The sequence below is a fragment of the Myotis daubentonii genome, chromosome 4 (genome assembly GCF_963259705.1).
Source record: "Myotis daubentonii chromosome 4, mMyoDau2.1, whole genome shotgun sequence".
Taxonomy (NCBI): Eukaryota; Metazoa; Chordata; class Mammalia; order Chiroptera; family Vespertilionidae; genus Myotis; species Myotis daubentonii.
In genome coordinates this window covers 99,549,716-99,564,425 of record NC_081843.1, presented here as the reverse complement: position 1 = coordinate 99,564,425, position 14,710 = coordinate 99,549,716, and positions in this window count along the sequence as shown.

The window sequence follows — 14,710 nt, the reverse complement described above, 5'->3', positions numbered from 1 at the left end:
TAATTGGCACGAGGAAAAATGGTTTCTTCAACTAAGGCTAGCACAATGGCCATGAAAATGGAGAGAAGGATTTGAAAGCCAATAAAGAGATAGCGCTGATAGACTTAGTGGTTGACGCGAAGTCAAGGATTCAGGCCTGGGCAACTGGGCTGATGGTGGTGCCATGTGCTGAGGGGAGGAACAGATCAGGCCTTCTCATTGCTTTCCCCTTGTAGCCCTCTCAAGTTCTATGTTGAACCTGGGACATAGGGGGTGGGGGAGGGAGAGAAGCTTTAACTAATGGAGACAGGAGACTGTAATGAAGCTTCTGTAATGAACAGAGGACTCCTGCAAGACCTGTGTCAAGGATGATGTTGGTGCCTCATCCAGGCCCTCCTTGTGTGGAGCTGACTTGCTTGGAGATGCCTGGGCAGGTGCTCGAACATCCTCTCCTCACCAGATACACACTGGGGTCTGGCCAGTGAACTAACAGCTACGGTGATAGGACAACCCAGCCTCCTTACTTCAAGGTGAGGCCACTCTGTGGTTTGATTGATGGTGCCACAACCCCCTCACCCCATGGACCAAGCTGAGACTAGGTGTTCCTGGAGACCACATCCTGCCTCCTCTCCTTCTGCTTTCTTGTCCCTCTTGTCTCACTGTGGACTGTACCGTGTCCCCTCAAAAGTCATATCAAAGCCCTAACCCCCAGTACCTCAGCATGGGACAGTATTTAGAGATAGGGCCTTTAAAAAAAAGGTGACTAAGTTAAAATGAGGCGGTTAGAATGGATCCTCATCCAATCTGATCGTTGTCCTTATAAGAAGGAGTGTCCAGGGGACTCGTGCGCAAAGAGACAACCATGTGAAGAGGCAACAAGAAGGTGGCCATTTGCAAGCCAAGAAGAGAGGCCACAGTCACTGGACTTCCAGCCCCCAGAACTGTGAGAAAAGGATGTTTTGTTGTTAAAGCCACCAAGTCTGTGGTATTTTGTTATAGCAGCGTGAGCTGACATGCTTTTGCTAAAGAGGACTCCCCTGATGAACCACAGGCCTGGCTCTTGGTCTCAGGCTCCACTTCCTGGAGCATGACCAGGACTCCAGAGTGCCGAGGGAAAAATGTTTGGATTGTATCCCAAATGTATCAGTCCTTTGTTGATTATTTTATTAACTTGTTAGTGGCGAGTTAATACCCAGGAAGCAGAAAGGTTGACCAAGGGCTCCCAGGGTCAGTCTGTCCTGGAGCTAGTCCAGGCTTTAGAGGAGGGAGTGGAGCTCTGAGATTCATCTGGGACTAGAGATTCTCCCTTTTTCTCGATGGCTGGGACTTTCACATCTTTTAAAAAGTCCATGACAATTTTAAATCTAAGTTACAATACGTTCTAATGTACACATACATTAATTTATTTTTGGTTAAAATCAGAAAGAAATGATTCAAAGAAATTTCAGGCTATGAGAACATAACCATCATTTTAAATTTCTAGAAGCCAAATGCTTTCCACAGGGTTATGCCCTATGGCTGTGTACAGGGGAGAGGAATGAAGGAACAAAGTGGCTTCAGAAATGATCTGGGGTCAAGTTCTGATTCAACCAGGTGTGGGATTTTAGGCCCTTTACTACACTCAGCGTTGTGGGTTTTCCCCCCACCTCTTTTCTCTTTCTTTACAAAACCAACCAAACAAAAGAAGTCCAAAACCTTTCTAAGTCCCCTTCCCCTCTAATTATTCTGACAATTAAACCGGGGCCTTTCAGACAAAGGTGTTACAGATTCTCAGGTCGTCCCAGTCCGAACAGTCTCACCCGCTTGCCGTGGCAGGTGTGGCCACAACCCGCCCCTGTACCAGTGTTCACTCGTGAACTTCAACTCCACTTACCTTTCTGTCCTCAATTCCCCCGGCTGGCTCTGCGTGTCAAATAAACCTCTCCGAATAGACTAGGAGTCTGGCTGGCCTGCGTTTATTGAAAACCCATTATGTCCTGTTTACTTATTCTGCAATCAGAGCCTGCGCATTCCTGATTCACACTAATGGGAAGTTTTGGCCAAAGAGGGGCTGATTGTTCCTGTTCTGTCCTGTCCCATGATATCAAACATTCATCTGTGGAACACATCTGAGCCCTTTTGTCCCCTGGTAGCTGCCGTGTTAGAGAGAGAGAGGGACAGAGACAGAGAGAGAGAGAGAGAAAGAGAGAGAGAGAGAGAGATAGTGAGCGCGCTGGGGGTGGGGGTGTTGATTTTATTAGCTGGGACGCGTCATGCTGTGTTTTTGAGGAACTGTCAAAATCCCAGAAGTAAGCCGTCTAGTGTGCAGTGTATTCTCAAGCCTCTGCTGTCAGCGAACTGACCTAGAGACCCACGAGTCCTGAGACTTGCGGAAAAGCAGTCTTTTTGTCTGTCTAGCAGAGTGGGTTCCTTACACCTCTTTAAAAACTGTCCAGTGACCCCCATTCAAAGTGACTTGAGGCATGACTCATGAAAACTTGTCAAAATGTGGATTAGATGTGCTACTTTTTTTCAATGCACGATGACACCGGAGAAAGCAGTGTCGATGTGTTAAAAGCAAAGATTTGCCAGAGATCAGCAACTCTTAAAAAGTAAATTTGAGAATGGTATCCAAGCCTTGTTTATTTTCATATTGTCTCAGTATTGACCCTACTGTGCTTGGCGCATAGTAGGCATGAATAAATAAAGTGATGAGTAACGAAATGTGGCTCCAAGACTCAAATTCTGGTTCATGCTCCAGTCAAAAGAGCACTATTAATCCTGCATCTTGCAAATGGTAGCAGGGTAAATTTGACACGAAATCACCTACTAACCAGGCACTGCGTGCAGCTGACCACTCTCTCCCCCATTACCTGGTTCATTTCCTCACAGCATCCACCGCCCCTGAAAATGATCCCATACATTCCACTGTGGAGCATCTATTGTTTGTCTCCCCAACTAGAATGTGATCCTCAGAGGACACAAACTCTACATCTTATTTGTAAATGATCCTGGCCCCTGCCCCCAGACAGTCTCAGGAGCGTAGTGTTGGATAATAATAAATGGCTGTTGAATGAATAAATGTATAAATGAATGAATGAATGAATGCAGAGAATGTAAAAGTATCACCTAATTAAATCAATATGAATTGAAAAGCAATGTGAGCACTGTATTGGTAGACCGCGTCTTAGAACCAGATCTTGTTTTTAAGGAATTTATATGTGTCTTAGAACCAGATCTTGTTTTTAAGGAATTTATATGCGTCTTAGAAAGAAACAAATATTGACATCCCCTCTGGCCCTTACTGTCCCACTGAATACACTTGGCACCCCTGACTCCACAGTCAAGAGGAAAGTTATGTGCCATCTACTTCCTGGAGCCATAGATGTTCCTGTAGCAATAAAAATGGATTCATGCATATGATTCCATATATGTCAAGTTCTAGATCAGGTCAAACTAATCCATGGTGACAGAAATCAGAGCAGTGTTTGCTTCTTGGGTAAAGAAGGGGTGGAATTGACCACAAGGGGCACAAGAGAACGCACTGGGGTGTTGAAAAGCTTTTCTGACTTGATTTGGGGGGTGGTTTACATGTGTGTATGCAATGGCCAAACCCTATTGAACCATGAAGATGCATGCATTGCACGGTCTTTAGATTACACCTCAGTTAATTAATTAGTGGACAGTGCTTGAACCGAGCATAAAGCCCATTGCCATCCAAGCACACTTCTCCCCGTTGGATCTTAATTTGTCCCCGGCCAGATCCCAGCGCCCCGCTGGACTCCCCCTGGCAGAGCTGACACAGAGGGAAGATACAGTTTGGAAACTGCTAAAACATATGAGGGCAGGATTGAAAGGAACTGTAATTGAAACACACACACACACACACACACACACACACACACACACACACACACACACGTATTAGGCAGGGAAAATGTTATTTCTCATCAAGAGTGGTGGATTTACATCTTGCCTGAAGTTAAGGACCTTAATCTCTCAGGAAACTGAGGCCCAGATGAATCAAGCAGTTTGTTCTAAGGCTGTACTAACTCCATACAATCAACCAATAGAAGAACTGAGTTTCACACTCCGAATTCCTCACCCCTCCCTACATCTAAGCCCAGTTTTCTTTCCATCATGGTATATGACATGGGGAAGGTTCCAGTCCCCGATCTATCACTTTTTACCTGTATAAACTCAAAGTAGTGTACTTAATGTGTCCATGCCTCTGTTAAATGGAGATAGAATATTTACCTGTGGTTGGGACTAAATGAAATAACCTCTATCAATACCGGGTGCTTAACAACTGTCACCCCTCCTCCTTCCCATCCTTTTCATTACTAATTCCCCGTACTTCCTCTCCAGACTCAGCCCTTGGTATGTTGACTCACAGGGTTGTAATATACTGAATCAGCTTTTCAAATAAATATTTCTGTTCATGAGAATTAATAACCCTAACTATTTAAGTGGAGATTTTAAAATTCCCTAAGCCTCTTTTATCCCATCCCCAGTGAACTCTGATCCAATAAGAAAATAAATCACATAAACATGACAAACTACAGTACTACAAAGAAAGCAGATATCTTTTTTTTTATTAAAGAAAATATGTGAAAAGTTAAAAACACTTGAGTTTCTAGCAGACGTTCTGTCATCTTGGGCAAATCATTTACCCTTCTGTGCCTGTTTCAGAACCCCTCAAAAATGGCTTTCTTTTGCAAAGTTGAGAACCCCAGGAAGAAATAATTATTCCTTTCTTTATGTAAATACCTTTTAGAAAATGTTGAGGTCTTGCTTCAGATAGGTCATGTGGTCCCTTGGATGACCTTGAGGACATTCCGGTGCTGAGAGTCTGTTATTTGAAGGGTCCAATGGGGCCCCTGTTGCTGGGACAGGGATGCATCACCTTGTGCCTGGTCCCACCAGCAGTCCTTCCCTTTTGCTCTGTGTCACTCTGTCCCTGCTTCTCCCTTTGAGTCCAACCTGGGACAGCTCCTCAGAGGTGGACCAGACAAAAAGAAAAAAAGAAAGGTGTTTTGGATCAATTTTGTTCATCAATTTATTTTGTTCATTAGATTCCACACATGAGTGAGATCATGTGATACTTGGCTTTCTTTGACTGGCTTATTTCAGTTAGCATAATAGATCCAGAGACAGAGAAGCATAGAACAGCTTGCAGAACCTCAGGGAAGGCGGAGGAGAGTGGGTGGGTAGGAAGTGATCAACCAAAGAACGTGTATGCATATATGCATAACCCTTGGGCACAGACAATAGAGTGGGTGAAGGCCTAAGGAAGGGGGGGGCGGGGGGGCTAGAAGGGGTCAATGAAGGAAAAAAGGAGACATGTAATACTTTCAAGAATATAGATCTAATTAAAACAACAACAAATCCAACCCTTTTCTCCTTGGTCCTGGGAAGCCAAGGAAAGTTCAATATAGAAGTGAAGGAACTGATTTAGACTACACACACACACACACACACACACACACACACACACACACTCTAAAGTGTTTTTGTTTTTTAAAAAAATAGTGATGTAGACTTTAAGGGAGAAAAGCCATCCAGAATCAAGTGATTGATGTGCCAACTGCACTTGCTTCCCACCACACAAGTTCTAGGCCTCGCCAAGAAGGGTTCTGTCCTCAGACAAGGCCAGGGAGGGGAGAAGCCACATCCGTGGTGAAAGCCACACGAGACAGACTGTCCCCAGCATCCTCACTGCACTCCCTGCAGCTGTAGAATGGCCCACAGGGATTCAATTTTATACATAAAGATGTGGCTCCCAGAGTGTTCAGCATTCCTGCCACGAGCTGCTGCTTTTTATTTCAAGGTAGAGACAGTAGGCTCAAGAAGGTCCACATCATACACAGGAACACACATACTTATGAATCCCCGTGAAAGTCAGGCCAAGCTGAGAAACAAACTCCAACCTTTCTCATTTATGTGGGACTGACCTTGACCAGGAAATTTGCACGTTCCCTTGGAAATATCAAATACCAGCATTCAGTTATTTCTGGGCCCATCTCTCAAGGGTCGGAGGTGGTGGAAAGCTGGTGGATTTATGCTCGTCATATGCTTATGCTTTAAAAAATGACATCCTGTGGATTCTAGCAGAGGTTCTCAGATTAGTCTTTCACACAAACTAGTCCTTTTAATCACATGGGGAGAGGATTTGGCTTAAGGGTGCTGTTTTTTCCAGAAATGCCCCAGTAATTGCTGGGCTGTGAAGATCACAAACTGAGTCTTAGGTTGAAGTTAGTGCTGAGACAAGCTTTGGAAAGTATCTGGCCACAGCGATTTTATATATTTGCTTTGTTTCTCATAGCAAAGAACTGGTATATGGCAGGGAGGTCAGGCCTCACAGCCAAGTGAGGGCCCAAACCTGCAGCTCAGGACTCCCTGTTGGGTGTCCTTTGCACCAGCCACAGATTTTATTTGTATCAACTATGCATTTTAATAAGACCATCTTCCACAAAGCACATCTTGGTCATGTTTCCCAGAAGCCCATCTGACTGCCTTAATGCATATCCCATAGGGTGGGGGCACCTCCAGCCACGGCTCATCCTGTCTCTTGGACGCAGGAGGCAGAGCTAGGCCAGAGGCAGGGAAGGTGCCAGTTGATGCACCTTTCTCACAGCGAAGGTGAATGTGTGGACAGGGATAGTAAATCCTAGGTCCCTGCTAAAAAGGATAATAGTGCAGGATATTCATTGATTTGGTTCTGAATTGTATTTTCTAGTTGTTGTTTTTTTTAAGAATTCAGTGAAAACCTCTTTCAAATTTGGGAACTGATGCCTAGCAAAAAAAAGAGGTATTCTTTGTTTCATTTGCATGCACTTTGCAAAACTTTAATAGAATGTAGAGAGTTCCACAAATTGGGCAATGAGTCAATAAACCATGGCAACTGCTGGCATAGCGGGGTATGGTGTTTTAGCTCTGGTAGCTGTCCTCAGTAGTCAAATATTAGAGGAATGGGATCTTCATTTTAGGAGTGGCATGTGTGGAGTGAGGGCAACCTAGACAGGGTTGAGGACAAACCTGAAGACAAGAATGTGCTGTAAAGTCTTCTATGCCTGTTAAGAGCTTCCACTGCCAGCATTCCAGGAATCTGGACTCTGAACTCCCTTCTCCTAACATGTTGGGTTACACCTCAGGGGGAAGATGAGTCTTTCTTCCCAAACATTTGCTTTTTACCAATGGACTGAAATTTATTAGCAAGGGAGTGGGGGGGGGGGGGTCCACTTAGGGACAATGATCTTAAATAATGAAGAAGGAACCGTGGACTGCAGAGCTCTGATTGAACCACAGCTTTATGCCGAGCTCTATATGTTACTAATAAAACTAACAAAAATAAGAACGGCACTTGGCCCTACTTCATTCGCCAACTGGGAAATGAAGTCATGAACTTGCTTTATGAGTGGCTGGCTAGTTTCCATCAGGTAGAATGCCAGACTCAAAAATAGGAAACTGAGCTTTGAAGTACATATCACAGAGCTTCTTCAATGAATTCCACATTTTACAAAACTCGAATCTTGGTACTTGGTAGGGGGGTAGGGGGGGCACTCGGTTTTTAATTCTTTTTCCCTTGTAAAATGTTTGTAAATTCCAAATTGCCGACTATTCTGCTGGGTTTTACAACTGAGAATGAAAGGAGCCCTCTTGTGGTCAGAAAGTGGAGATAAAAAAATGCAAACTGCTTGACTTGGGGCCAAGTTTCAGGGTTTAGTGTGAACTACCAGTGGTTCTCAACCTTCCTAATGCGGCGACCCTTTAATACAGTTCCTCATGCTGTGGTGACCCCCAATTTCATTGTTACAAATTGAACATAATTAAAGCATAGTGATTAATCACAAAAACAATATGTCATTATATATGTGTTTTCCGATGGTCTTAGGCGACCCCTGTGAAAGGGTCGTTTGACCCCCAAAGGGGTCACGACCCACAGGTTGAGAACCGCTGAGATAGACTAAGGTGTTGAGGCTCAACTCTGGTTTCTACCAATGTTTGCCATTAGGAAAAGGAAAACACAAATAAAAAGGCAATGCTTTAACCTATAGTAAGAAAGAATAGAATGCCTAAAAGGAAACAGATTAGAAGTTGTAGCTTTAAGGAAAGCAGAAAAACAATCACATTGTGTAGGTTTCACAACTGCCTCTCCCTGCCAGGACTTTAGTGTGGTTTTAAAATTTAGATGTTGCATCATCATGTGAAGAGCCCAATACAACTTGACTCATCGAGGCCATAAAACACACTTGGTGGGTTCGGAAGGCAGTGGACTCCTGGAGCTGGGATCAGAATTGGTTTGGTTTTCATCAAACCAATCATTTCTCTCCTGGCATTGATTTTTGGATAAAGAAATGAATATTTGCGACACTTGACTTCTGAAAAGCTGGTTCTTGAGTTGCTACCAGTTAAGGCCTGGCTTTGTCAAGCAGTTCTTGCTTTTCTTAAAGATCTTTTCTTTTCTATGTCCCCCCCCGCCCCCCCCCCCCCCCCGCTTTTTTTTAAAGGAACAATGGTGTTTTTTGTAGTTTTGAGATAATTACACTCAATAATAATAATAATAATAATAATAGCCAATATATTTAGAGCACCTATCATGTGTCAGGAACTGTTCTAAGTACTTTGTGAATTAACTATTGATCTTTCATAATAATTCCAGGAGCAGGTACTGTTATTGTTCCTACTCTACAGAAATGGAAATTAGGTACAGAAGGATTAAGTCTCTTTCTCTAAAAATGGCAGAGATAGCATTTGAACCCAAGCAGCCTGAACACTTACTATGCTGTTCTGCCCAAATGAGTCTGATCTCTCCTAACTTCAAATAGCTCTTGCGTCACATCTCCCCATTCCTATTGCCATTGCCCAGTTCATCATTTTCTCTTGCCTAGACCTTTCTCTTGGTCCCCTACAATTTTTCCTCCACAGTGCAAATGGGAAACATTTTATAGAATACAGCTATTTATGATTTCTTAAACAAACCAACAAATCAAGTAATTCATAATTACTATAATCGAGTAATTATGAATTCATAAGCAACTGCAAAAAATTAAAAAATGAACAGAAAGATGCCATGTACTCTTGACCCAGCCTCCCACCATTACCCAGCCACAGTGTACTAGCAAAGTCAGGAAATTTATGTTTGTACAATCCATAGAACTTCAGCTTTCACCAGCTTTACAAACATTCATCTGCATGTGTGTTCTGTGTAAAGGTCTATGTGATCTTATCACGTGTATATATTTGTGTAAGCACAATCAGAGTCAGGATACAAAAGTGTGCCATTACCACAGCACTCTCTCATGCCATCCCTTTGTCGCCACACCCAGCTTCTCCTTCACCAATTCCTACCCTGTGGCAATCTCTAATCTGTTTTCCATCTCTGTGATTTTGTTATTTTGAATATGTTGTGTAAATGGAATCACACAATATATGACCTTTGAAAATGGACTTTTAAAATTTTTTGGACTTTTTTTACTCTCTACTTCCCTTGAAATCTCTCTACATTTTTTGCATGTCTCAAGAGTTCCTTTTCATTGCTGAGTTGCATTCCTTGGTGTGGTTATACCACAGTTTGTTTAACCTTCCACCCATTGAAAAACATTTGGGTCATTTCTGGTTTGGGGCTATTATGACTAGAGCTGCTGTGAACATTCTTATATAGGTGTTTGCTAAATTACGAAATGTTTATGAAAGAAAACCTAATAACCCATTTTTAAGGAGAATCAACTCAGTTTCTCCAGCTAAAGTCACACTTGTTCATCTAATATCAGCCTCCCTGAGGACTTTTTATGGGAGCCTCCTCTAACAGATGAGCTCCTGGTCTCTGAGTTGGTCTCCTTTTATTATATGGCAACATAAAATGTGACATAGCATTTATTAATATGGTTTAAATCTTCATATATGGGCCAATGGCATAGAGCTTTCATCCTTGCCATTGTGCTCATCCCTAAAGTTTGGTGTTAGGATCAGTGGTCTTCTAAGAGCTGGGTGTATCCTAGACCAACATGGTCCAATGTGGTAGCTGCTAGCCACATGTGCCCTTGGGCCTGAAGCAGTTCCAATGGAGATGTGCTGTAAGTGTATAATACATACCAAGTTGAAGTCTTACTATGAAAAAAGAATGTATATCATTACATAAATGTTTGTCATTAGTGTATTTTTATATTGATTGCATGTTGAAATATTTGGATATATTGGATTAAATAAACTATATTATTAAAATTAATTTTATTTCTTTTTCTTTAATATATTTTATTGGTTTTTTACAGAGAGGAAGGGAGAGGGATAGAGAGTTAGAAACATCGATGAAAGAGAAACATTGATCAGCTGCCTCCTGCATACCCCCCACTGGGGATGTACCCACAACCAAGGTACATGCCCTTGACCAGAATCAAACCTGGGACCCTTCAGTCCACAGGCTGACACTCCATCCACTGAGCCAAACTGGCCAGGGCTCTTTTTCCTTTCTTCAATGTGACTAGTAGAAAATATAGAACATAGCTCTTATGTTATGTCTGTTGGGCAGTGATGTCCAGTGAGGAAATGAAAGTCTTAAAGCCGCTGTGTAACTTGCCCGAAGTTGCACTGTAAACACCCTATGTGACGTCAGCTGTTAGCGCTTGTTTTCATTCCAGTGACTACTAAATGGGCTGTGTGTCAATGTCATGATATTGTGATAAACTGTGAGGGTGGGAAGAGAACCCGTGTTTCTTCTGATGGAATGGTCAGGGCCTGTCCAAGCACTTTTAGATGATGGGCTCCATTTCAGGTGTCACTGATGGTGGCTTTCTGTGCCTCCTGGATGCCACTGCCATATGGGAATCCAGAGGAAACCTTGCTTCATATGTTCTACTCTGTACAGATATGTTTAACTGCTGTCTAGCTTCCACTTTTCTCCCATAACTTTCATTAGTCCTGAAAATAAATACTAGATACTGTGCTTTCAAATCCATTTCAGAATTTGTATTGTGTCCTAAATGTGTCTGGTTCATAATGGCTATTATTGACTGAATGTTATGCTAAGTGCTGTGCCATAAGTTATATAATTTAGTCCTCATAAGAACCCAAGTGAGGTACATACTAGCATGGTTCCATTTCATAGATGAGGAAACAGAGGCTTACAGAGATTACATAAACTGCCCAAGATACAGAGGCAGAGAGGGTGTATGCTGGAATTCTAGTCTTTGCTATCTGGCTCTTGAATTCCTGCACCTGGTCACTATTATGCATTGCTCCTTCAGTGGGTGAGCTGCTCCAAATAAAGGAATGAATTCACTACTCAAAGGAGAAGTTTCATTCAAAGATCAAGAACTCATATTCTAAAGCAACCCTGTAAAACCCATTTATAACCATTTATAAATGGTACAGTAATCATACAACATGCACCACCTTAACGGTGTTAGAAATTCATTCTTGGTGTCTATGGACTTTTCTCTCCTTCAATCCAATGTAGTGTTTTCAGGGGAAGATGTCTGTGGTCCATACTCTCCCAGAACAATGGTGAAGGGTTTTGCTGTGTGATTTCATGCCGGGGTCCAACCCCAGCAGGTCCAGGGGTCCCCAAAGGTGTGGACGGAGTCGGTGAAGAAGGAATGACACGGAGACAGCATTCAGTTGATCAGCAGCCTAGCCAGGATCTCCAGCCAAGTTCTGGTCTCGATCTCCAGAGAGGTTCTGCTGTTTATTGTCTTGTTACATCCGTATTTATCCCAGTTGATTTTAATCCTGTCAATTTCTATTACAAAGGTTAGGGCGTTTCTTATCTCCATTCCAGGGAGTAAAGATTATGTAGCTTAAGCATGATTGTTTGTAGTGATTAACTAACTACCCGCCTGGCACTTAGTTAAGGAGTTTCATCCCCTCCCTGACTTCAGGGAAAAATTCCTACCTGGGGAAACAACCTTTCTAGGAGAGGCATCCCCTCCCTGACTTCAGGGAAAAATCCCTACCTGGGGAAACAACCTTTCTCGGAGAGGTGACCTTGGTTAAAACACACAGCGCTAAGGGGAGCAAACATATTAAGAACAGTATGCTATATACGCCAGGTCCCTTGAAACATATTCTGTGCAGATGTTTCTTTCCTGCAGCGACTGTGTCAAGCAGCAAGGATGGACCAGCTTCCGGCAAATTCCCCCTTTTTTATTTTTTAAATGATCACGCATGCAAATCAGTGGCCACCTCTCAGATTGGGCCGTTTAAGTCTCGGAAGAAGAGTGGCAAGCAATGATAGTGAGCATAACTATAAACAGTGGATGGAGCGCACAAGGAGCCCCATTCCTGTAGAAGGTTGCCAGCCTCTTCAGTCAAGGGATTTCAGCTGTCCTCAAGTTGTTGGTTTGATTGTCTTTGTTGGTCTGGCTAGCGGGCGGCGTCACTGGCGACAGGCTTCCCGAAGCGTCAGCAAGTTGAAGGGCTGCATCAAAGGGTCCATCAGGGCCGTGGTTGATGGTGGTGTCGATGTCCGAGGAGGAGTAAGCTGTGCCCTCTGGATCCAGCTGATATGGAAAATGGAGGGTAGTAGAAAAAGAAGAGAAAGCAAAAGAACTACAAGGCATGGAAGTGTTTAGAAAAAAGAGGGAGAAGAAAGGGAAGAAGGCAGCATCCTGACACAGCCCTTTCCTTCAGCTTCCCCTTTCCCTGTGATCCCAGGTAGAAATGGGAAACAAGTCCTGTTGCAGTGAGAGGGCAGCTGCTGTCAGCCAGTCTCTGTCTTTACCTGGGTCCCGATCTGAGCTGGGCATGGGAAGCAGGAAGCAGCCATGGGGACAGGAGACCTTCCTCAGAAGGGGTGAGTGTTCAAGCCCCTGCACCATTGGGGAGGGGGGTCTGTGCCCCACCTTTGTTGCACCCCAAGTAGTACCCACCTCTTGGTGCTGTAGAGAGGGGTAAAGGAGTTAAGGTATGCACCATGCCAACAACAGTGCCTAATGCTAGCTCTTATTGCTTTCAACATCGATAATTTAAAGGTCAAACTTCTAAGCTTCCACATTGGGAATGAAGCTAATGACAAGATACTGACCTAAACTGCAGTTGTTACTTAGGTAGAAGTTGCTAATTCTCTAGAATGAGAGCCAGTATACATTTGTAAATGACCTTGATAAGTCAGGAGTGTTGTTGAGAGAAGTATTTGCTGAGGAACAGGAATCCAGCCCATCTGTATAAAAAGAGATAACATTATCTACAATCCACAGATAGACATGAGGACATGTCTCAAACTCGGGGACCCAGCGATCCAGGCTGGGTTGCAATGCAGGCCTCACCACTGAGCAACATGATCACCTCAGGCAAGTTCTCAAACCTCCCCAGGCCTGTGTCCTTTGCTGTAAAATGTGGATAATGACAGACCTACCACTTAAGAGTGGTTAGCACAGGGCAACAAAGTTAGATGCAGCTATTACTGTTTGCTGTCGCGGAGATTATGACAAGGTACAAGTTTAGCGGCAACATGACCTGGGTGGGGCGGGCTCCGTTTCCTAAATGAGTAGTCCTCAGAGATGCAGTGGATCTGAGGGAAAAGCAGCATGATGCTGAGATGCCAGAAGTAAGACAGGGATGGCTTAGGAAATCCCTCTCCTTTGTGTCCGCTTCCTTTATGCTCCTCCTTGGTCCAATTTTGCTAGGAAACGTGTTTTTTTGGCTTGTTTGTGTCTGCTGTTAAACCTGATGTGAAGAAACCAGAGGCACAAAAGGATGTTGTAAAGGATGACAATTAGTTTTATGAGGAAAAGTTCAAGCATGTGGGGTTGTTTGGTCCAAAGAAAAGCAGGCTGAGGGAGGCTTAATGACTATCTTTAGATAAATGAAAGGTTTTAATGTGGGGAATGTGGGCCAGTTTTTCATCACTTTTGTGAAGGACCAAATTAGTGGACACGGAGTTAAATTAAAGAGGAGGGATTTCACATCCATAGCAAGTTCTCAGAAGTCACAGCGGCCAACTGTTGCAGGGAGCTGCCAAGAGAGAATGGGAGTGGGCATCAGAGGTCTGAAGAAAAACAGTACCAGAAGGATGTCATTAAGATGCTCTTTCTAAAACGCTCTCCCAGGCCAATGGGTCTGTTTTTCTCTGGACCTCACTCTAGGCAAAGAATGCAGAAAGTCATGCAATTTTCTTATTTTTAGCTCCAACAAACTGGTATTTTCTCACTGATATCTAGGGTGTTTATCAAATTCTTCTGTTCCTGGAGCCACTTTCTTCTGGCGTCTGTTCTCTGGCTCCATTGTGAGGCTGGACTTCCTGTGAAGACAGCCCATGGGTGCTTATATCCAACAGACTTCCCTTCTCTTTACCTCTGTCTGCCCTCCTGGGACTCATGCTCACATCCACTCAAAGCTGCTCGCCTCCTTCCTCCATTCTCTACATTCTCCAAGTTGCATGCATTTGTTTCTATCATGTCTAGTTCTATTATTTCTATTTCTAAGGCTGGGAATCAGATGATGCAGCGACAGCATCTGAGGTCATCTGTCGTCATGTGCCTTTACACTTTGTAATCCAGAGACTTATTTTTCTGAGGAACATAGCCGAGGTGTATTTTCTATCTGTAAAAATGTACACATTCAATCTTTTCATAAAAATAAAATTGCCACCTGCCCTGGCCAGTGTGGCTCAGTTGGTTGGAGCATCATCTGGTACACCGAGAGGTTTCGGGTTCGATTCTTGGTCAGGGCACATACCCAGGTTGCAGGTTCGATCCTGGGTCTGGGTGTGTATGGGAGGCAACTTGCCAAAAGTCAAGGGAAACTTAGTGGTTCT